The sequence below is a fragment of the Pseudopipra pipra genome, chromosome 4, assembly GCF_036250125.1.
Source record: "Pseudopipra pipra isolate bDixPip1 chromosome 4, bDixPip1.hap1, whole genome shotgun sequence".
Taxonomy (NCBI): domain Eukaryota; kingdom Metazoa; phylum Chordata; class Aves; order Passeriformes; family Pipridae; genus Pseudopipra; species Pseudopipra pipra.
In genome coordinates, this window is record NC_087552.1 from 17,000,896 (window position 1) to 17,022,619 (window position 21,724).

The 21,724-nt window shown below is 45.3% G+C and overlaps 1 pseudogene; it reads right to left on the minus strand.

The window, feature by feature from the left end:
- Window positions 1-13,759: 13,759 nt before the first annotated feature.
- On the minus strand, window positions 13,760-17,387 carry LOC135412830 (uncharacterized; annotated as a pseudogene).
- Window positions 17,388-21,724: the final 4,337 nt, after the last annotated feature.

A 21,724-nucleotide genomic window follows, 5' to 3' on the forward strand; every position in this document is an offset into this window, starting at 1 on the left:
ACACCAAACACTCCTTTTACATCCTCAACATCTCTCCTCTTGCAAAGCTCATCACAGGTACCTGCTCATCTTTCTCAGAAGAGATGCAGGATAGTAATTACAGTGCTATAGTTAGACAAAAGAAAGTGTTTACAATTCATCTTTCTTCCACTTTCCAAAGCAACTGTGCACAAGGGATTGCATCATTCATTAAAAGCCGTGGAGATATATTTAAATTTCTTTGCCTCCTTTATTAGAAGGCAAGGTGAAACCCACATAATTGTCTTTCAGTGGTGTAATGCTGCACAGCTTTCAGGTGAGATACTCACATACTTCCATTGCATTTATTTCACACATCTTGGGCAGTGAAGTTACATCTGTCCTGTTTGCATATATTAGCTAGTACCAAAGTACAGGCAAATCCAGAACTGGAAAGAAATTGCTACAAGGAAATGAAATAAAATTGGAAGAATTTTAGCCATTTTTTTCATTAACATTTTCTCAACAGAAGAAAATAGCACCGTTTTCCAAATTTGCACAGCCTAGCATTTTCATCATACAAGATTCTTTTGACTTCCTCTGAGAAGTGCTCTTCCCTCTGTCCTTCTTCCTTGTTGATAGATAATTTTTGGCATTAAATAACAGGAAGGGTGGAGCACTGAAGGGTCTAGTGCTCCTGTCTTATGACAATCATGTTGAATTTGGCTGAAATTTGGAAAATTAAAAAAAACCTAAATTCCCTTGTCACATATGTTCTTCAGAAAAATAATGGCCCGTTTGTCAGAAGTTAGTAAATTAAACAATTCCCAAATAGTCTACTGCTGAGCTCATAGCATTTGTAAAGCATTAAAACAGTCACCACAGCAGAAACACCAGCAACCTGATGGAGTAACAAAGAAAGCAGCAGCCAGGGCTACTCCTCCTTCACCCTCTGGGGCCCAAGAATCCAGCCCCACTTTGGATAAACAGCCTTTCTTCTGCTGTCTGTCGATGTTAGTCACACAGCTCAAATAAGTAAACATTTGCATCCCAGTGCTTCAGAATCGGAGTTCAAAGGTGGATAATTTATGAGGAGTTTGTTACAGCTGGACATAATATGAGGTGGTTTTTTTTTTCCTGTGGAAAAACCACTGATAAAACAGCATTGAAAGCAAGAACATGAGGATTAGGGGAAGAAGCAGGAGAGGGGAGAGTGTGACAATAGAATTCCCAGCCCACAAACCTTTAGGCCACCTCTGTAACTGTAAAAGAAACCATAGCTTGCAGTTCTCAAAAAAAACCCCTCTATAGTTCTTGCTACAAAGGTTACTCATCATACATAACTTGCATACAATGAAATATTATTAGAAGATTCAAAGAATAAAGCATTGATAGAAAAGGACACATGCCAAACTTGCTTGCAAACAAGTATTACACTGTGCACGTGTGTGTATGGGAAATGAAAAAGAATGGCAAATAAACTGCATGCTACTTAATATTTAGAGGGTATTGAAAATTTAGAGGTCAGAGCCATATTCACTGGGTTTAAATTTTTACGTGCCTGTATGCTAATGATTCTTATGGACTCTCGGACCTGCACAGGCAAAAGGCAACCTAGATTTCAAGTGCCTGGATTGTGTTCAGGCCACTGGAATGTGATTCTGCACATCCAATGAAAGTAGGGAAAAGGAGCAGGTGGCAACAGAGAAGGTGCAGTTCAGTTGAGGTCATGGTGGCTTACGCAGCCTCAAAGCCTGATGATCCCAGGAGTGAATCCGAGAGGATGAGATCACACTCAGAGTGAGGGAAAAATGCTGCCATCTGGTGCCTCTGGAGAAAAAAAAAAAAAAAAAAAAAAAAAAAAAGGGGATTATGTTGATGGTTTGCTTCACTTGCAGTGGTGTCAGTGCTGCTGGTTCAGTCCTACAGACCTCCAGTTATCTTTTTGTTTTCAGAGGTGTTACCGTTCCACATGGCATATAAAAAACTAGCTTGTGAAGGCTTATGTTGAGTCTCAAAACGAACAGGCTGAAAAAGTGCATTTTATGGTGGTTTGCCCGGAAGAGGAATATCTGTATTAATGTAGTCTTTAAGGCAATTTTAGGAAAGATGGTTTTAAGCAAAGTCACTTATGTCTGAGAATAGCATGCACCTTATTTATTTTGATGAAGTTATGCATATTCACACCAAGAGATTGCAAAATGCTCTCCTATCACAAATCCCATATGTACTTATTTTACTACTGTGTAGCAGAAGAAACTTGGAAGTCTGTAAAGTACATCTGAATGAGAATAAAGAAGCTGCTCTTTGCTATCAGGTTTTGTGAAAAAGTTTAACAGAACAAGAATTCAATGCATTTCTTTTGCAGAACTGGATTTGACCTTGACCATCACTGCACAACCTCTAATGCCCACTATTTTATCCTGTGAGCATTGTAGATTATACTTAGTGCATGTCAGAAGCCTCAGAGGATACAGGACCAGACACCAAACACCACTTATTTTTATGATTTGCCTTTTACATCAGCCTATTTTGGATTGTTGTTGATACAGCCTCAGAGGATGTGCCAAATATGTACTGAGACACTCCACAGTGTTAGAATGAGGGAGTGTTATTTTCGTCTAAGATATTTTTATTTTTACAGGCTTTCACAGAAAGCCATAATGGTAGCTTGGAGAGATTGAAATGACTGATCAAATAAAAACCCATACATCGCTCTATTTTAGATGTACCAGTAATAAAGATAGCTCTTTCTGGGAACTTAAATTTGTTTATCCCTTGACCAATGGAAAATCTGAGGGCCGCAGGTCAGCTTCCCACTGGAAGAAAACTGAGTAAAGTGGGTTATGTACCTTATTTATTTTTAGACACATCATTTTTGTAACAAAATGGTCACAGAACCTCAGGCATGAAATCCACTCTTGCAGATAAACTAACTCCCACAGCACCATCGATTTCCCAGGAAGATACTCTAATCCAAGAACAGCTTCAAAGTCATGGAGTAATCCAAGGACCAGACAGCCTTCCAAAGGATTTATTGGAAAACTTTGCAGAGCAAAGAGAAGGAACATGTTTGCCAGCAAAGAAAAGAGATTTGTAAAGTTATAACTAAAAGAGCTTTGTTGTAACTGCCTTAACATGTACTTTCCCAGTTCAGCCTTACTATTTGATTTATCAAGATGCAAATTCACTGCTAGCTTCCTCTCTTCCAATGAGTGACTGATGCAGCCAGACAAACTCTTTGCCACCACAGGTTTTTGTTATGCATACCTGCAGACAACCTGAGGCTGTCATGGCACAGGCTTTGTTAAGTACAGAAAATTGTAACATGAAATAAATTGAGAGCACCCTCATTTCCTAAGTCATGAGGGGACTGCTTTTATTCCAGCTGTCAAAGAGTGGACAGGTAATTATCAAGGAACACGTTAGTTAAAAATATTTATTATTTCTTACTGTTTAGTATTATTTACCATGCCCTTTGAAAATAATAAGCCAGGTTAACCTTTTTACTAAATTACTAACATTCTCTGAAAAAAAGGAAGAGTTACTGCATGAGTGTATGAAACTTGATGTCACTTCAGAAAGGCTATTCCAGAAACTTGCTCTTTCCATGGTACCATACTTCTTCCATTTAGTTCCTAGCCTTAATGTATTTTACAGTCACTTTATACACATTTGTTCCTAAACCCCCTATGTTTTCATTCAAAATGGAGCTAGATCCTCACATGACTAATGTTGCACTGGAAGAACTTGGAATTTCTTCCTCTTCAACAGCATTAGAATTGCTTGTGGGTACACAGAGGGAGTCTGGCGCTTTTAGATGTGTACATAGCTTATGGTAGAGGAGTAATTTCTTTGACAGTCCCTTGCCCATGAATAAATCAAGCAACTTGAAGCCTTTCTAATATTATTAGCCATGTCATATAAAACTAGTTTCAAGAAACAACAAAAAAAATTTCTCAGTGCCTGTGGCAGCCTTGTTAATGGCAACTTCCATCATCAGTCTCCCTTCAAGTTACAGTTTGGGAAGGGAATTTCATTTCACTTCACACAGAAAAGCATTTTTGGTGCATCCTCCATCTCCAACTGTATCACGTCAGCCAGGTGATTCAGAGAGATTTCTTATTAGCCAAACTTTTGACTATTCCCAAAGGAGATGATGAGAGTTTTCTATAGTAGAATGCTAGGTGGCTAAGGAGTACTTCTGAATAAGCCAGGAGAAACATAACTGGAAAGAGCCTGTGTCTTGTCAGAAGGCTTGTATTAACCCAGTATACAGGGTCCACATCTCCACTGGAAAAATCCACGTTAAGATAAGGATAACATCCAGTGTCCAGAGAAGTGAATTGTAGTAGAGACAAGCTACAGCCTTGGTGTGTTTGTGTGGTCTTGAGGATAACAAAACACAGTTCATGCTATCTATAATCACTTACCCAGTGCCTTTGAAAGGACTAGATGTGTTAGTCTCTGGGCCCATGTTACCACGATACCATGCTATTTCCTTACAAACCCAATTGGTTTCTCAGAATATTCTAGCAATTAGTCTACAGTCCTTGCTCAGTGCACCTCATGCATTGCAAAACGTAGATTGCAGACTTAAGAGAAAGATTTAAGCTTTTCCTTGAATTATGCAGATGGGTACAGATAATTACCTGTGAGCAACATTGTCCATCTGAATATTATTAGCATGTGCTACTTTAAGCATGTAAAAATGACACTTTGCCTTGAGTCACAACAGGAAAGAAGTGACTCTTTGCTTTTTTATGGTTTCATCACTTTAGCCAACCAGCTTTAGCAAAAAAGTTTCTTCTTTTGATAGGGAAAATGAATGTTTAACCAGTTCTGGAAGAAGCCACGTATGAATGTCCCATGGCAAACCTACCACCAGCTTGGTACTTGGGCATCAGCTTTCTTATGCTTTTTATTTAAATATTTCATGCTTAAATACTGCCTAAAATAACGGGTTCTTCTCTCAACAACCAATTACCGCTATCAAATATAAAATGTAGCTTCTGAAAATGAACCAAATCCCCAGCTGCAGATTCTGTAACTTTACCTCCTGAGGCAGAAGAAGGGGTTGCAGCTTGATGTAATCCGCTTCTGAAGTTCACGCCAGCCATCCATACAGGTTGATCACACACAGGACAGGGTTTGAACACTGCCTTGCAAGATGTACATTCACCCCAACAATAGCAAACATGTGGATTTATTTTATTGCTGATGGATAACATGTGTGAACATGTGAAGACTTGGGTTTGAAAGGCAGCAGTTTCCCTGCATGATTTTAAGCTTACTTTTTCCCCCCTTAAATCAGCTAACCAAAAAGTACAAATACTAGCTTACATATCCATTTTAATTCTCTTATCTATTCCCCTCCATCACATGATTCTTTCTTCCTCAAAACACACAACAGTTTTGTACCTTGTCAGCAGTAGGAAACCAAGGGCAGGGCCCTCCAGAATTTGTTGGGCCTCTGACAGAAGACAGTCCTAAGTGTTATTGCACACTTGCTGTCTCTGCATGAACCACCCTGCTCTCTCAAAACATCCAGTGAAGGCTCTTGGAAAACAGTCCCTTCCCACAAGCTCTTCCTGAGGGTGTTCCTTCATTTGGAGTGCAAATCTTTCCCCTCAACAGATTAGCTTTCTCTCCTCATCATTTCCTCTTGTGCCCTCTGAAGAGATAAACTGCAAACCCTGCAACTAGCTTTTATTTCCTCATTCAGGCACTGATCAGAAAGGCACAGGGATATACTCTTGTCGAGTCATCAGCAGAAAATGCTGACTGTCACAACTGAGAAAAGAGACGGCAGTTCCTGCAAAATCTGTGTTCTGGGAAGTGGCCAATAGAGCTTGAATAACCTCTCTTAGCTGGTTAGTGGGAACATCCACTAGTATGTCTGAAACATTACATTTTCCAGCAGAGGCTACAGGAAGTAAATCAAGGTACAGGAGTGATATTTATCAGGAATATAAAGAACGTCATATTCAATTGCTTCTAAATATTACAGAGATGGACTTGTGCAGACCACACTTCAGCTGTTCCTTCCCCATGTTACCTAATGAGAAATCAAGAAAGGAGATTTTTCTTTCTTTTTTGGAGGAAAGCCACAAACCACATTTTTAGGAGAAGACTACTGCTCTGCTTAGCTCTTCTTGTTAAAGCCAAAGAGGTATGAGGCAATGCTTGCAGAAACAGTCATTGCAGTAATTCCCTTCTTCAGCAACTTCAAGAGGTGCCAATCTTTTGGCCATGCAAAGTTATCCCTCCTAAGGAAGTCCTTGATCTAATAGTTTCTATGATTTGTGACACAATATTGAACTATTACCAAAATGAACTCGCCTTCAGTCAGAGATAAGGCCTGCAGGAGAAACTGTGCTGGCCTTCAGCCTCTGTGATACAGACTCACCAGTTATGGATGCTTGTCTTCTCATTCTTCTCACCTCCGAATCACAGCTGGTTCTCAAACATATCTATTGCAAGTTTGAGGATAAGACTCCCATGGAAGTGGTCTTCAGTCCAGATTCTACTAGTGCAATGACTGCAAAGGAAAAATGAAGCAAATTTAAATGAATGCCAGGATTAAAGCAGAGAACATCCTGAGTTCGCAGCAGAATTCATGCTAATGACAGAATTTGCAGTAGACTCATAGTATTGGAATAATTTAGGGGACTTTAACCTTTATATGCAGTCTTAAACAAGAAATATTAATTGGGAAGAAAATCAATATAAATTTAAGTTACGTGATTTGTCTTTTCCTCCATGACTGTCTAAAGACTGGGTGAAGACAAGTTAAAAACCAAAAAACTCAAATTATGTTGGCTCACATGCCTCCTAGTACTCTGAGAAAAGAATCACATTTCTGTGGCAATTTTTCATAGTTTCTAAATTCAAGGTGATATTGCTTTGTCATAAGGACTTATGATATACTTGTATCTGCTGTAGGGGATTGTATTACGTGACCTGTGATTGCCATTCTGTTCCTATTTCTCTGTCACACAAACTGCCCATCAGATTTCCTAAAATTGAAAGGTGACTCAACCTCTCTATCCAGAAATAACATTGATATTTTTTGCATGAGTGTAAGCTCTATCTTGCACTGCGATGATAAAATCCTTCCTGAGACACCCAAGGAAGATCTCTACCATGTAGGAGTTTCCATCACTGTTCCTAGAGGCTTACTGAGCAATTCATATGCTTCCCACGTACCACATTTCCACCATCTGCAGCTTTCACGTGGTTTCCAGATGTCCTATTGCCACTAGCAGCCGTTTGTAAAGCAGCCTCCAGAGCAGGGCTTTCTCACTGTTTCCAGGGCAATGCAACGTGGCCACGTTGTAGCCCCAGCTCACCAAAACACCATCTCCAGCCTCGGCAGCATCCCAGCACCTTCTCACCACCAGCCAGAAGGCTAAACTCACCTTGCCTTAATTGCACAAAGCTGCTTGGTTTCGGATTTACAGTCACACCCTGCTTTTCTGCCTTTTGTCAGTCTATGGTGCCCCATCAGGATTTTCAGAGCTGAGGCTGCCCTGCCCCCGGCAGCAGCAGCCACTCACACCCCCCACACCTAGAGAAGCTTTCCCTAAATGCCTTTCTGCAGGTGCTATAGGGGTGGCAGTGCCCTGTTGCTGCACACACATGCCAGCATATGTTTCTTTCTGCATGGAAGCAGTAATTCAGAGCAAGAGGAATTGTGTCTAACAGGCTGCAGAGGGGATTTTTGAAGGTGGATTGGAGCTGCTTGGAAGAGCTAGGTGCCAGGAAGGGAATAGAGCTTTTGGGGGATGTGAATGTTTTATAAGTTGAGAAAAAAAAATGGAGGTGGCCTGAAGAGTATCATTTGTGTGCTTGAGCAGGTCCAACTGGGCTGGCCAGCTTCAGTCAGGAAATGCAGTGCACTCCTTCCCAGGGGGGCCAGACACAGCACTCTGGTGTGTGTGAGCAGCATCAAGCAGGGGAAGAGGTCTCTGAGTTGGCTATTTTGCACAACTGCTTTAATTTTGGGTCATCCCAATCCATATAGAAAAACCGTCATCTACTTTTTCTATCATTCCCTCTCCAAAATACAGAAAAGGCTTTTGATGTGTGTCTGTATGTGTGGTTTTGTGTTTTGTTTTTTGGTTTTGGGTTGGTTTTTTTTCCCCTCAATAAGCAGGTGAGAAGCAGAAGTGGACAGTTCAGAAAGATGGCCTGCCCCAACATTGCAGGAGACATTTGCATGCTATTGTGACAAAGATGTGACACCTCAATAGATTACTGGATTTTCAAGTTGTTGCACCTAGACAAGTCATAAGTTAGAAAGTCACTTGGTGTTTTAAATAGCTAATTCTGGGAAAGTATCATCTTTCCCTTAGGTTTGGGGAATTTCATCTGTGAATACAGCTAATTTAGGCATTATACTGCACTCTCTTAACTGGGTGGGTGTTGGATCAGGAGCTCACAGTGCTGTGGGACCACCAGGTGGGTGCACTGTGCATTCTCAGTGCCAAGGACTATAGGTTTGCCTTCAGGGTGGCTGGAACCTAAGAATCGCACCTCCAGCACCTAACACCCTAAAAAAAAAAAAAGAAATAAAAAAAATAAAGGCATTTTCAAGCTTCTGGCTCTGCTTTGAGGTTTTTTTACAATGCCTTGCAGAGGAGATGCCTGGCATGATGTGTGTTTCACAGCTGAACAAGCGGATCCAAGCAGGAGGGCTGCAGGTTGCAGACAGGAGGGAATTGGTATCTGCTATAAAGCTGCAAGCAGCTTCTTCTGGGGGAGGATGCACAGCCAAACTTCCTCCTTATTGTACTTGACAAATCAGTGATCAGTGTTCAAAAAAACTAGTCTGGTTTTGTGAAATGAAGGGCTGTTCTCTAAAGACATAGGGAGGAGGTATAGCATCTACCTTGGTCCTTTTATTCAGTCCAAAGGAGACAGGTTTCATTTGCATTATCAGAATATATTCTAATTTTTTAGTCTGAGGCAAAAGTATTGTTTTTCAAAATGTTTTTCAGCTCTCAGTGTCTTAGAATCCATGGGAATGTACTTGATTTCCAAGTTTCTCCTCAACTGGTCTCTCAAAAGTCTTGCTGTAGGGATTTTTGCTTTAGTGTTTTGTGTGTTTGTTTATAAATAAAAATAATTTAAAGAAACCCAACAGACATCTGTCTTTACAGCCTATCTAAAAAGGCACACAAGTATAAAATGAGTACGTAGAAAACAAAGCTTAATGCTGATCGGGTTGATTTAGAATGCATTTTCCCAAAAAGCAATTACTGAAACAAGAATGTGAGAACCAGGCTTAAGCAATGTAGAAGTTGCACACCATTTCTTAAAAAAAAAGTTACTATATTAATCTTCAGTAAAACAATAGTTTAGTCCTACTCCACTCTAAAAGTCTGAGCAAACATTAAATTATTCACCCAACTGTATTCTCACTTAGGTCAAGTTTAATTAAGACTTGTCTTAATTCAAACAGTAATACTGCATCCGTGATAAAGAGCAAGTTAAAATTCCCCTTGCATTGAACACCATCATGTTCCCAAGAGTTTCAGTGTTAGCTCAAGTTAATTATGTTTAAATTATTTCCTTTGGTGTGCCGATGTAAAGATCATCATCTGACCCCTCAGAGCAGGAGCAGCGAATTAAAGCTTTCTGCCGCTTAAAGCAAAGCCTGCCTTACCACTGCACCCTCGTGGCGGTTTGCCTGCCTTAAATTCTAGCACTGAAGGACTACATTGTTTAAAAAAAAATCATTGCTTAGTGACATTGCTTGTTTTCCTATCTCTTAAAATTCTTCCAGGGAGATTTTCAGAGTTCTCACCTTCCAAATATCTTTGTCTGGCAATGGCTTGAAAACAAAAATGACTGAGCATAAATGCCCATCTGTGCAAGTTTTCAAGCATAGGATTAAGTGTGTAAAGTGGAAGCAATTTGTGTCTTACAGCACAGACCAATAACTTCCAGGTGAGGCAGTTAAGAAAACCCCCATGTTTCTTAGGCAGCGTTCCTTTTTGTTTGTTTTTAAATGAGCCCTTCAAACAGGGAAGTGGCAGGAGTGGAAGAGACTGGACAAAATTGCTCTCAATTGAATCTGTTTTACAAGTTTCCAAAGTTTTTAGCCTAGGAACATTCAAGTTACCAGGCGATTGGGACCTTTTTCATATACTGTGAGTATAGGGATGCTCTGGCCACAAAACCAAACCAAACAACCATGAACTAGAAGAATTTGTTCATAGTTAATGTTATCAAGCCACTGTGAATAAACCATCATTGTGTTAAAGACATGCTAAATCTCTGCACAAATTAAAAAGGAGCCATGGAGTGTACAAAGGGCCCTTGTCTGACTCTGACAAATGTTTTCTTCTGACCTTTTGTGGTATGTGAGTTTCTACAGATTGTAAATAAATAAAAATGATTTAAAGCTTTTTCTTAGAGACTTACACTTTGTGATCTGGTGGCTAGAGATGATGGCACCCACAGCAGAGAGGCCATTCTTTTGTCCTGCTGTACATGGGGCTTCACAGAAAAAAGCTTAAAATCAGCAGAAATCTACAACCTTTTTTTTCTGTCTCACAGCCTCTGTTCAAAAAGGGTGGCACTACATTTTCTGCATACCAGATGAATAAACATGATAACCCCAACACTGACAAATTATTGAGGAGAACGTACAAGGCAAATACTATGTTGTCTTCTAGCCAAAGCTTCGGAGGACTTTGTCCTTGGTTTAAAGTGAGGTCAAATACACCAATGTCTATATACTAGCACTGTTTTCGATGCCACCCTAGCAGAAGTATGGTTATCTACCAAGTCTTACACTGATTTGTTAGATTAGCAAAGATCATTTGGTTTTTTAGTTGGTAGAGTGGACGCTTGTATCCCCACTCAGGGACATTCTTGACCTTGAGAGCTGCTAGAATTATTAGTACTGCTTGGTTTGGAAGGGGCCTTAATGACCATCTTGTTACAACCCCCTTGCCATGGGCAGGGAACTCTCCCTAGGCCAGGTTGCGCAAAGCCCCATCCAACCTGGTCTTGAACACTTCCAGGCATGGAAAGTTTAAAGCCATTCCCCCTTTCCTATCACCATATGCCCTTGTAAAAAGTTCCTCTCCATCTCTCCTGTAGCCCTTTTGGGCGCTGGAAGGCTGCTAGAAAGTCTCCTCAAGCTGTCTCTTCTCCAGACTGAACAACCCCAGCTTCCTCAGCCTGTTTTCATAGGAGAGGTGCTCCAGCCTTCTGATCATCCTTGTGACCTCCTCTGGACTCCCTCCAACAGATCCACATTCTTCTCATGTTGGGGGCCCCAAAGCTAGACATAGTACTCTAGGTAGGGTCTCACTAGAGCAGAGGGGCAGAATCACCTCCCTCAACCTGCTGACCACGCTGCTTTTGATGCAGCCCAGAACACATTTGACTTTCTGGGCTGCCAGCACACACTGCTGGTTCATATCAAGCTTCTCACCCACCAACACCCCAAGTCCTTCTCCTCAGAGCTGCTCTCAGTCCATTCTCCACACAGCCCCTATTTGTGCTTGGGATTGCCCCTGGCCAGCTGCAGGACCTTGCACTTGGCCTTGTGGAACTTCATGAGTTTTGCCTGGGGCCACCTCTCCAGTCTGTCAAGGTCCCTTGGGATGGCATCCTGTCTCTCCAGTGTGTTCACCACACCACACAGTTTGGTGTCATTGGCAAACCACCATGTCCATGTCACCTACAAACATTTTGAACAACTTATTTTATAGTTATGCCTTCTGTTTCCTTTTGGATAGGAAGTGTTTGTAAACATGTATTTTTGCAATGTGAAATTACATTGGTTGCATAATGAGTATAATTTGTCAGTTTACACCAGAGCAGGCTAAGGTCAAATTTACACGCTGCTTTTGAAAGTACATCTGGCATTAGAAAAGCTGAGGATGCTGCAAGCTGAAGAAAAAGCTTCCCCTCACCTCCATTCACTTTGCTGAGTGATGTCCCATCAGGGCTCATGTCATAGAACCATTTAGGTTGGAAAAGACCTTTAAGATCGAGTCCAACCCAGCACTGCCATGTCCACTTCTAAACCATGTTCCTAAATGCCACATCCACGTGTCTTTTAAATGCCTCCAGGGATGGTGACTCAACCACTGCCCTGGGCAGCCTGTTCCAGTGCTTGACAACCCTTTTGGCAAAGAAAGTTTCCTAATATCCACTCTATATCTTCCCTGGTGTAACTCATCCTGTTGCTTGATACTTGGGATACTTGGGAAGAGACTGACCTCAACCTCACAGCCTCCTTTCAGGTAGTTGTAGAGGGCGATAAAGTCTTCCCTGAGCCTACTTTTCTGCAGGCTAAACACCCTCAGCTCCCTCAGCCACTCTTCATCAGACTTGTGCTCCAGTCCCTTTCCCAGCTCCGTTGCCCTTCTCCGGACACGCTCCAGGACCTCAATGTCTTTCTTGTAGTGAGGACCCCAAACTGAACACGGGATTCGAGGTGTGTCCTCACTAATGCCAGGTACAGGGGCACTTGCACAGCTTCAGCGCGGCTCCTTTTCCTCGCTGGGGTGTCTCCCAACCCTGTTGCACCGTGCCCGGTGCGGCAGTCCCCGCCGCGTTTGTGTCCCCTGCAGACGCAGGGACAGATCCCTCTCTCCGCCCGCCGCTGGGGAACCGCCAGGCCCGTCCTCCCGCAGCACATCCTGGTTCGCCGGGCGGGACGGTGGGATGCGGCGGGATGCGCGGGCAGCGGGGACCCCTAGTGGTACCGCGGCCCGACCAGGAGAAGTTTTAGGTCCTGCAGCTTGGTGTAGGTGCCTGGTGAAATGCTTGTGGAAAAAGTGGAATCTGCCTCTTTGGACCATGCGGTCTGCTTTGTTCAAAAGAGGGGAAAAAACAAGTTCAGTGGGAGTGAAAGGAAAAACCGGGTTCCGCAAAGTCAGCCTGTTTGCAGGTGATAAACACTTGTTATTTAGCCTGATCCTGTTTGAGTCTTACAGACTGAGACTAAAAAAGGAGAGCAACAGTTAGAGAGGAAAAGGTAAATGATGAAACGGGATGCATTTCATCTGACAAAGGCCTCACCTGAGTGTCCTGTGTCTGATACAGACATTAAGCAGTTGGCAACAAAAGCACTTAAGATACTCCAGATACTCTTCTGGCCTCAAAATTTTCAGTTCATCCTAGGCCACATGCTGGTGTATGACCAGACATGCCTTTTACCCATAGGGTGCAGCAGTGCAGTGCAGTGGCTGGCCCCAAGAGAGGGGAGGCTCATCCCTCTGTCCCGTTCCATTCTATCCCATCCCATGCCATCCTATACTGTCCTTGGCATGCGCCTGCCCAGGTATGTCATGAAGCCACCAAGACTGTGTCAAGAAATCAAGCTGCTCCTTGCTCTCCTGCTGTGGGAGCTCCTTCCCCTCCAGGCTGTCCTGCTGCCATGGCAGGGCATCTTTGCTCCACAGAGCCCTGAGCTTGGGGAGGGTCTGGCCACTCCTCTCCAGCCCCTGTGGAGGCTCCATCTTGTTTGGCACAATGGTTGGGTGGCTCCTGGTGCCCTGCAAGCTCTGTTGGCCAGGGAGCAGTGGCAGCCTGTCCCCATGGAGGGATGAGGCCTGGCCCAGGCTCTCCTGAGGAGCACAGGAGCATGTTGCTGCCTGTGGCCCAGTCAGGATCCAATATGTGATTCTATGGCTAATGCCAAAACATTTTGGGCCCACATCCAACAGACACAGTATTATGGAATCCCTCACACCCACTACCCATTAAAGAAGACTCCGATCCTTGGGATTCATGGGATGGGGACAGTAACAAATGAGAATTGGGTTAATAATTGCAACTAGATTTGCATTTTTAATGATTGGGATAGTCATTATGCACTGTATGATCACTCATTTTATTGCTTCTCCTGTTCTTGTCTTTTCTTTCTATCAATCTTCATCTTCATGGACAACCCGTAAACTGAGGAAGCATTCCTAGGAAAGAAACACTTTGTTAAAATGCTTAAGCCATGGGGTGGTGTGAGAGACTGCAATGTTACAGTTAATGGCTTAAACATTGTTAAAATCACCAAAGGAATTTTGTCCACTGTAGCAAACTGTGCAAAGAGAAACTGCTCATCTTCGACCACCAAAGCCCACCCTCCCCAAAGATGCCTTCTGAGGGGAACTGGTCTGTGAGTTAAGCCACCTAAAGGGAACTTGAGATAAGATTAAGGTGGTACTATTGTCCAGATATCTCAGATCTAAAGGGAAGTACACAAGCCTGTGGGGATAAGAATGTATCTACTAAGAAAGCCATTCTCAACAGCCATGTTGAAAATCAGCTCTGGCTGATTTTGGTGGGCAGGGGGAGGCTCAAACACTGCAAAGACAAGATGGTGCTGGCAATTATCCTCTGCTCAGTTGTAAAACTCTCCCCCTGCCCCTGAGGAAGGTCTGATGGGGTTTTACTGGCTCAACTACACTGACAACATGAGAGGCAGCTGAGCAGGGGTCATAAACCATCAAAGACCCCCAAGTGCCTCCCAGACCTATTCCTGAGGCCTTCCACCATGACCCAAAAAGTGTTGCAACAGATCCAAAGTCTGATGAAAGAGACAGTGTGAACTCCCCTGTAGGGGAGATGCCAGGGCCTTCCCTCCTGAACCTAAAGGTATTGTGTTTCGAGGGCTTCTTCCCCCACCATCCAATGGATCCAGACTGCAACCATCTCTTCAACCACCGGACAACTAAATTACAACAATCAAGGCTCATCACAGATCCATAGGTGGTGACTGTGAACTCTTTTCTCTCTCTCTGTCTTTCTCTCTTTCTTTCTTTTCCTTTATACATTTTCTTGAGTAATATTTTTATGCTTTCATATTGCTATATTACTATGGATAATAATAACCAAAATATCTACATATCTGATTTCCATTGCAACCAAATTCTTCTAAAATAAACCCTATATATATATATATATATATATTTTTACAAACATGGATCATTCAGTGCCATTTCACTCTAATCCTCCCCAAGAGATCTATTAGCAAGAACCTGGGTTATTCTCACCCAGGTCATAACAGACAGGGCTGCAGGAGGTGATGGCGCAGCAGTGGTGCAGTGGTTGGTGCAAGGCAGAAAGAGGCTCATTCCCTCCTCCCATCCTGTCCCATGCCATCCCATCCTGTCCTTAGCCCTCACCTGACCGTCTGTGTCATTAAGCAGCTGAGACCATGTCAGGGCTGCAAGCCGCTCCTCACATCCCTGCTGCACGAGTTCTCCTCCAGGGTGCCCTGCTGCCACTGCAGGAAGGCATTCCTCCGTGGAGCTCTGCGCCTGGGGCGAGCCCGGCCTCTCCTTTCCAGCCCCTGTGGAGGCTGCCTCCCAGCATCCTGCAAGCCCTGTGAGCAGGGAATGAGTGGTATCCTGTCCCCACGGAGGGATGAGGCCTTGCGCTGGCTGTCCTGAGGTGCTGCATCTTGCTGCCTGTGGCCCACCTGTGGGAAGGAAGAGGAGAAGGAGGCATGAGATGGAGGCAGCTGCCTTGGCGCAGTGTCCCCCCAGTGCCAGCAAGCCCTGCCCTTGCCCCAAGGCAGCTCCATGTGGCCTCATCCCACAGGCCTCTCCTTTCTGCCCCATCCCACACCTGGCACCTCTTCTCCAGGCTGAGCAGCTCCTTGCAGGTCTTGGACTTGGTGTTCTCCAAAAGATTCTCCATGTCTGTCTTTGACATTCTGTGCCACAGATGTGCCAAAGCACCCAGGGAGATGCTGCCTCCTGCAGGAGCTGCTCTCCTGGCACTGGGCAGCCCAGGGCTCCTTCAATCCCCCCACGGCCAGGGGGGCTGGCCGCCGTGTCACAGTGGTCTCTGGGCACAAGGCAGCCCTGCATCACAAAGCCCTGACAGCTCACCCCACACTCTGCTGCCAGTGCAGGTGTTCCATGGCAGACAAGAAACTTCAGAAAAACCTTCTAGGCCTTCATTCCTATAGCTCAACCAGATAGAAGAACTATAAGAAAGAGAGCTCTTCTAGCTGCAGTAGCTTTGGCCTTCTCAGAGGAAATAAAAAATATCCTCTGAAATTTAAACGGGGACTATATCTCCCCTTTTTGTGTTTTAATACCTTTTTTGAATGTGCACAACTGTCCTGGTTCCTGCCATGAAAGGCTTAGTTTTTTTCCATTAGCCATGAAGTGGTGTAGTTGAGGAGACGTGGCCATAGCCTGATGTTATTTGGTACCCCCTCACATCATTGCCAGTGCTGGTGGCAAGTGACTCGCTGACTTCCAAGAAGAAGGATATGGCTTCTGGTCGAAAAGGCGGGGGAAGACATCCAATATTGTTCAGTGAAACCCTGGGTCTGCAGATCTAAGAAACTACAGAAAACCATTCTATTTTATGATTCTTATATCTTAGACAGATATAAGGACCAGAGGAATGAGAGCTCTTCTACCTGCAGTAGCTGTCACCTGCTTAAAGTTAATAAAAATGCCCTCTGGAATTTACAAATGGACTTCAGCTCAGCGTTTCGTATTTGAATCCATTTGTTCGTATGCACACAACTCAGGAATTTGGGTGATATCGAAGCTTTTATTGAAAAAAATTATAATCTATTGATGCCTATCTATCTATTTATCTATCTACCTATTATCTATCTGTCTATCTTATAATCATTATAATCTATCTATCTATTGTCAAACTGTGATAAAACTGTGAACCAGCCTCAGTCCTAAGGTGTCTTTAGGGGAATCATAGGCTGGTCACAGGAATCACTGGGTAAGCCCAGTCTGGCAGGGTGCACTTGGGGCAGCAGCCAAATGCCTGAGGCGCTGTCCCTGCAGCCATGGCTCGGGTGCCTCCCTGTGCCGCGCTCTCAGCCGGACACTGCTGAGGCTCAGCACGGTCACCTCCAGGCACCTTCCTGGCGCTGGCAGCCCGGCGCTGCTGCTCCTGCTCTGATGGCACACAGGTTCCAAGGAATAGCCTGCACACAGCTCTGAGCACCCTCCCGAACAGGGAGCATTGCTGCCGTCGCGCCGGGCCGTCAGTAGCTGTGGGAGAAGGAGCTCCATGGCCAAGGGGCTGTGCGGGCAACAGGTAAGCTCCTGCCTGCAGCGCCGGCACCAAGGGATCTTCCCAGGGAAGAGCCTGCAGTGCATAGCCAGTGATGGTGGTTGTGGCAGTGCTGGCCTGGCCTGGCTGCTGCTCTCTGGGACGGCTGGGCCAGGCCTGTCCCCACTGAGGCAGCACTGGACTCTGGTACATGGCTGGCTCATCCTTGGTGTTGTTTGGACCAGGTGGAGCTGGAGACACTGGATGTTCGAGGTCCTTTTGCCGCAGCCCATTGGACAGCCCTTTGTCAATCGTGCAGTCCCAGTCTTCCCCCTTCGTGGCCAAGGCCCAGGTCTCAGTGGGGAAATGGGCTTCAAGCCATTCCAGCACCTTCTGCTGGCCTAGGATGGCTTCCAGTCCCTCCAGGCCCGTCAGCTCTGGCTTCTCAACGTCCAACTTTGGGTTTCCCTGGCAGATAAGAAAGGAGAGAGGGACATTTCTTGAGGAGATCTCCCTCAACGTGAGGAGGATGAACTTCTTGACACTGAGGGTGGCAGAGCACTGGCACAGGCTGCCCAGGAAGGTGCTGGAATCTCCATCTCCAGAGGCATTCTAAAGCTCCCTGTGTGACGTGCCTCAGGTGAGCCTGGCCTGGCAGGGAGGTTGGAGCGGATGATCTCCAGAGGGCCCTTGCAACCCTAAGGATTCTGTGGTTCTGTGCTTTGTCAAGGTCTCCTGGTTACCCCCAGCAAATGCGTGCCGGGCAGCTGGCAGCAGGAGCTGCTGGGACAGGGCTGTGGGAGATGATGGGGTTGCAGCGGTGCAGTGCAGTGGCTGGCCCCAGGAGAGGGAGGCTCATCCCTGTGTCCCTTCTAATGCCATCCCATCCCATCCTCAGCAATTACCTGCCCAGCTCTGCCATCAAGCATATCAGGGAGGCAAGATGGTCCTGGCCCTCCTGCTGTGGGACCTCCTTCTCCTCCAGGAAATGGAGGAGGTGGTATGGCACAGAGGCAGCTGCCTTGGCACAGCATCCCCCAATGCCAGCAAGCCCTGTCCCAACCCTTTCCCATCAGCAGCCTCTCCCTCTTGCCCCATCCCTCACTTGGCGCCTTGTCTCCAGGCTCTCCTCGAGCGGCTGGGAATTTGCATTCTCGCAAACCTTCTCCATGGCTGTTTTTGGAATCCTCTGGCACAGACGTGCCAAAGCACCCAGGGGAGATGCTGCCTCCTGCAGGAGCTGCTCTCCTGGCACTGGGCAGCCCAGGGCTCCTTCAATCCCCCCATGGCCAGGGGGGCTGGCCGCCGTGTCACAGTGCTCTCTGGGCACAAGGCAGCCCTGCATCACAAAGCCCCGACAGCTCACCCCACACCCTGCTGCGAGTGCAGCTGTTCCACGGCAGAGATGAGAAACTTTAGAAAAACCTTCTAGGCCTTCATTCCTATAGCTCAACCAGATAGAACAACTATAAGCTGCTGGGACAGGGCTGTGGGAGATGATGGGGTTACAGCAGTGCAATGCAGCAGGTGGCCCCAGGCAGAGGGAGGCTCATCCCCCTGTTTCATCTGATGCCATCCCATCCTGTCCAGGTCTGTCATCAAGCCACATCAGGGAGGCAAGGTGGTTCTCGTCCTCCTGCTGTGAGACCTGCTTCCCCTCCAGGCTGTCCTGCTGCCATGGCAGGGCATCTTTGCTCCACGGAGCCCTGAGCTTCAGGCGGGCCTGGCCACTCATCTCCGGTTCCTGCAGAGGCTCCATCTTGCTTGGCACAATGGTTGGGTGCCACCGGGTGGCTCCTGGTGCTCTGGAAGCTCTGTTGGCCGGGGAGTGGTGGCAGCCTGTCCCCATGGAGGGACGAGGCCTGGCCCAGGCTATCCTCAGGCGCTGCATGTTGCTGGTAGCTCTTATACCTGCAGTAGCTGTCACCTACTTAGAGGTAATAAAAGTATCCTCAGAAATTTAAAATTTTACCTTTTCAGAGACTTTTATTTTTGTATCCACTGCTGGTATGCACAGAACTCAGTTAAATAGGCTAAATTGAGAGTTTTATTGAAGAAAAATGAGAGAGGGGCATTTCTTGAGGAGTTTTTCCTCACTATGGGGGAGAACTTCTTTACCCTGAGGGTGGCAGAGCCCTGTAACAGGCTGCCCAGGGAAGTTGTTGATTCTCCCTCTCTGGAAACATTCCAAAACCACCTGGATGCATTCATATGCAACCTACTCCAGATGACCCTGCCTTGGCAAGATGGTTGGACTAGATGATCTCCAGAGTTCCCCTCCAACCCTCATGATTCTGTGATTCTGTGTGACTGAAATCTTATGCTTCCAGGAGGTCCTTTTGCAAGAAATCCTGGTTTTCTTTCAATTGGCTGATGCCTTGAGAGAGTTGCTGCCTGGCCATATGGCATGGGTACCCTGGTTCACACTCGCTCAGCCCAGGCCATCGCCTCTCATGTTTCCTCTGCACTGCCCTAGTGTCTCCCTAAACTGTTTTCAGGGTTTCACCCCTGTGCTGGCCAAGGACTTGCTCAGGAACAGCAGCACCCCATCTTCATTTTCTGCTGATGAGTCTCTTAGAGTTGGTCTCTCTCTGGCTGTGTTCAAGACAAACATGTTTTTCTCCTCCAGCACATAAAACCCATGTTAATTTACCTGGTGTGTGCTACAAGCTCCCCATGTACAACAGTTCCACTAGAAAAAGTTGTTTGTGCTCCTTGACTGAGGTCTGGCCAGGCTTAGAGCCTGGTCTCTTAGGTGGGGTCTTAGGAAGATCTGTACCAAGGGAAAGCCCTGACTTCTCCAGCGACCCAGCGCAGGCAACTGCTCACACACAGACTGACACAAGGCTTCAGCAAGACAGGCAGTGAGAGGGATCAGGCGTCCCCTACCAGGAGGGTACTCCCATTGGCTGAGTTACAGCCTTCCTGACACGCCTACAATGTGACCCCCATTACGTGGTCATTTAGGGAAGGGTCCCCAGCATTTTCAAAATGGAGGTTATTGATCCTTTGCTGCTGATAGATCCCCTTGTTTCTGGGCAAACTGCACCTCTCTGTAACTGACAACTGAACAACCAGTAATTTGTCACTTCCCACCACCAAATGCAACCACACTGCAAACTTTGCAAGAACATCTTTTTATTTATTCCTAATACTTGTTTTGGTGCAGCTGGACATGACACAGCAGAGAGTCTGGCAGAGCTTGCTTCTGACTGTTCTGGGATAGGCTGTTTGTATCATATTTTGTCAGACCAGAAACAAGGTCAAAGTTTGCAGAGCTTAACACACCCTTCAAGTACATACAACCCCCAATGATAAGCCACAGTTCGGTAGGTAATATAAACCACAATTGAGCAATTTGGGCTCTTGGTATGTTTTCATTAGAGGTGTGCATGATTTCTGCCAGATAGCACAAGTATTTAATTTCCTGCAATCAAAGAGGAGGGTCCTAACAGTAGAAGCAAAAACACAGCCTCTTGCTGTGAAAGCTGTGTGTGGGATTAGTGCAAAACTCGAGTCCTTGCTGAGCCAGGGGCAGCTGGCCCAGTCACTTCACACAGGAGCGACAACCACTCAAGGAAGCAAACTGCTGCTGTTGTGTGTCCACACAGGCAAGTGCAAGTCAATTGGTGGCAATTAAACAGAGCTGAAGCTTTACACCTTGGCTGCCCTATGAAAATATGTTGCCTTTTCACACTCGCTTGCAAACAATATGTTCGTGCTAACAAAATCCTAATAATACCAGTCTTTCTCACCTCTTCCTTTAGAGAGCTAAACATGTCCCTGTAATTCACAGAACAAGCATCAGTGTTGGGAAGTCGGGGTGCAATATGTATGCCATGAACAAATCACAGTGTCTTTAGTATTCAGCAGTACATTAATGGAGGACTTGGAGTGCTGGGTTCATGGTTTGACTCTGTGATCTCAAAGGCATTTTCAACCTAAATGATACTTTATGGGTGATCCCGATTCCTGTCAGATACAGGACTTATGCCTCAGTTCATGCAACTTCAAATTGCTAAAGAAGGAACTGAAGATCCGTTATATCCATTTTATAATTGGGAAACTATTTGCAAGAGAAAGAGTAATTGTAACTCAGCTACGTACCAGTACTAGTACAACCTGGACAAAGGGACTCTGTGCAAGTAATAGTCCAAATGTTATCTGTCTGGCAGAAGAAAACTCACTTCTAACTTTCCCCTTCTTTTCCTCAGAAGACAATTAAGAAGTGGAGGCAGACCACAGGAAAGCTCTGTGCTTCTCCACAAGTTTTCTAAAATCCGAGGAGGTGTGTAGCACACGCAGGATTTGCTGATAGTGAGTGTTTAACAGATCTTAGTCTTCTTCGTAATTTAGAAATGAGATGCATTTCTTACCTGGCTTGTTTGAGGCTGCAGGAGATGAAGGGCCTCAGATCCAAGACTTAAAAGGAAGGAACAGGAAAGCTGGGGAGAGGTAGCTGCCAGCTGCCGCCCCATCATCACCACACATGGTCAATACTGACAGGCCTGTGTCAGTATTGTTGAAATGAGCACCTTTTGGAAAAGATGGAAAAGCTTGCATATCTTTAGACATGAAACACATTGTACAAGTTCAGCAACAAAGAAGGATGGCCTGAAGCCTTGAGGGGCAAAAGGTAGGAAATTAATAGCAGGCTTTTCTATTAAGGACACAAATTTAAAGAATAACATAAAGGAATATAAATTCTTGTTAAGAAATCTCCACCCACTGTGCATGCTATAGGAAATACAAGACTGGAGGA